We start from the raw sequence: 2,742 nt of genomic DNA, 5'->3' as shown, positions 1-2,742 counted from the left end.
GAAAGGGGGGGGGGGTTGGGGGTTTTGGGGGGTTAATTTAGGTGTTTCATATATTGTGTTAGCTAGCTATAATTAATAGAGAGAAGTGTCCTCTTTTATGTCCGTGCTTGGTCGACGCTACGTACTATACATATGTATAGAGAGGACTAGACACACTAGTTAGCTAGTAAGCAAATGAAGGAAACAGAAGATCGTCATGAACATATATGCAGACAGAGAGAAGTGATATCGACCACCTCTCCTTCTGCGAGAGATTGGTCGAACAACAAGTTCTCGTATATCTATCCGACACTATCGGCTACATATATACAATAATTATCTCTTACAAATATAATCATACGGACTCATGGTCCACATAGTATTCTCCGTCTTCAGCGATCACGTGGTCAAGAAAGAATGCCGCCAATTCCTCTTAAATTTCTCGCATGCAAGCTGGTGCTAGGAGTTCATCCCGCTTCCGAAACATCTAATTTGAAGAAGGGGGTCAATACATATATATATATATATATGAATGAATGAAACTCAATACAAATGATGGTAATAAAATAAAATTGTGAATGTTGTTATTTACGTACTTCATATTGTTCGTCAGAGTACCCGCCCCGCTCACAGGTCGTGTGGCGGATGGACTCGTAGACGTAGTTCCACAGAAATCATTCCCTTGTTCCTGCCACAACCACTTTACAAGAAATAGAGGTCAATCAAACTGATAAGCAAGAATGCTAAATGGTATTGATGAAACTAGCGCTTGAATCACTAGGAGATGAGCGGAACATGCTACTATAGTACTTACTTTCGGGTGTCTAAATTCCAGCTCCTTCGGCAGTCCCGGAACTTTTCTGGTGAATTTTCTCCAAACCCTGCCGGACAAAGAAAACAATTACTTGATATCAGAAAATGAATAAAGTTGCTGATATGGTGGATAATAATCGATTTAACTTACTTCTTGAGGATTTCAGTCATGTCCGCATATTCCTGGGGATCTTTTCGTTTAGAGTCCAAGACGGTTACTACTCCCTGCTCAAGCCTAATCTCTAGGAGAATATAGTGGGAACTGCACACACATGCATAACTCATCAATTACATTACTATAACCTGGACTAATATATAAGGGAAACCGAATATGCACAAGACAGTAACACTCACTTGAAGTTGTAAGGAAAGAGTATTATATCTTTGTTTTCGTTTTTTTTGAATGATCGTAGCAAGTTGGCCTCGTTATCTCACTACTAGGAAAAAGCCTACTAATGGCGCACCTAATTTGGCCATTAATGGCGCATTAGTGGTGCACCATTAGTAGCACGCCATTAGTATATTTTACTAATGGCGCACCACAGGTGCGCCATTAGTATCTGGTATACTAATGGCGCACCCCAGATGCGCCATTAGTATATACAATAGTGCGCCATTAGTATGCCTCCTAGGGGGCCATGTATACCCAGGTGCTTTGGCATACTAATGGCGCACGACAGCAAGATGCGCCATTAGTAACTTCGGCATACTAATGGCGCACTCTTTAATGACGCGCCATTAGTATCCTTTGGCATACTAATGGCGCACTATGATGTGATGCGCCATTAGTATGAATATTAGGTTTTTTTATTTTTTTATTTTCTGTTTTTTGCACAGGTTACAAAATGTATAATTGGACAAAATATAGACAGCACACATCAACAACAGATTCATCGAATACAATAGAAGATTAGTCTCTGAATACAATTCATCATTTTAGTCTCCGAATACAAGTCATCATATTAGTCTCCGAATTGAAAAGACCGAACAAAGATAGAACATTATATTACAAGTCTCGAGACCGCGAGTTTGTCTTCACATTACAAGTCGATATCGATCATCTAAACTACCATCACATAGAAGAGAGCTGCGGTCATCACGATGAGCATCATCACGATGAAACTCGTCTTCATCCGGTTCCTCCAACGCTCCCTCCCCTCTCCTGCTAGATAGCGGGCGTATCTAGATTTGGCCTCGGCCCTAGTGGCGTACCCTTTGTAACTGTTACCGCTGAATCGGTGAACCTGTCTCCGACACTCCTCCCAGTCGTCGTAGACTCCGGGAACCTTATCCTTGTACACGACATACCACGGCATCGCTATGCAGTAGCCAAACGAAACGTTAGTACCAATTCACAGACAATACATAAGCAATATATAAGTATGCAACAGAATGATCGGAAGAGAAAAGCAAGACATTAATAGCATCGATTACATCTTAAGTTGAACGACTCTCGAAACCGAAGAGACATACTACAAGTTCATTAAAGTTTAATTACAACATGAGACTCAAGGGACCGGAGCGTGCATGAAGCCGCCGTCTATCGTGGGAGTCATGAAAGAACGGGCGTTGTCAGCCTGCATTTGTAGGATTGTGTCGATGTCACTGTTGGACGGTTGATTTCTGAGGTAGAACTGCCCCGCGGTACGAAGGACATCTTGATGGATGATTTCCGCAAACTCCGACTGGATGCGAAAGAATTCTTGTCTGATGTCCGCGTCTTGGATTGCCGACACGCTCGCGGCCCAATCTTTGAGTCTACTCGGTAGCAGAAGTTGATGATGGTCCCGTATGATCGCCCGCATGTGATGGATGGCGTAGTAGGCACCCTTCTGACCGCCAGGCGGCTGCTTGACGCAGCAGAACGTCGTATTGTGGGAGAACACGTGCTTGCCGTACTTACGAATAGGCCTGGTGAAGGTGCCTCCAGATTTGACGTAGCCGGGGAGA

Source organism: Triticum dicoccoides, chromosome 5A, assembly GCF_002162155.2.
Source record: "Triticum dicoccoides isolate Atlit2015 ecotype Zavitan chromosome 5A, WEW_v2.0, whole genome shotgun sequence".
Taxonomy (NCBI): Eukaryota; Viridiplantae; Streptophyta; class Magnoliopsida; order Poales; family Poaceae; genus Triticum; species Triticum dicoccoides.
Note: the sequence above shows the minus strand (reverse complement) of the source record.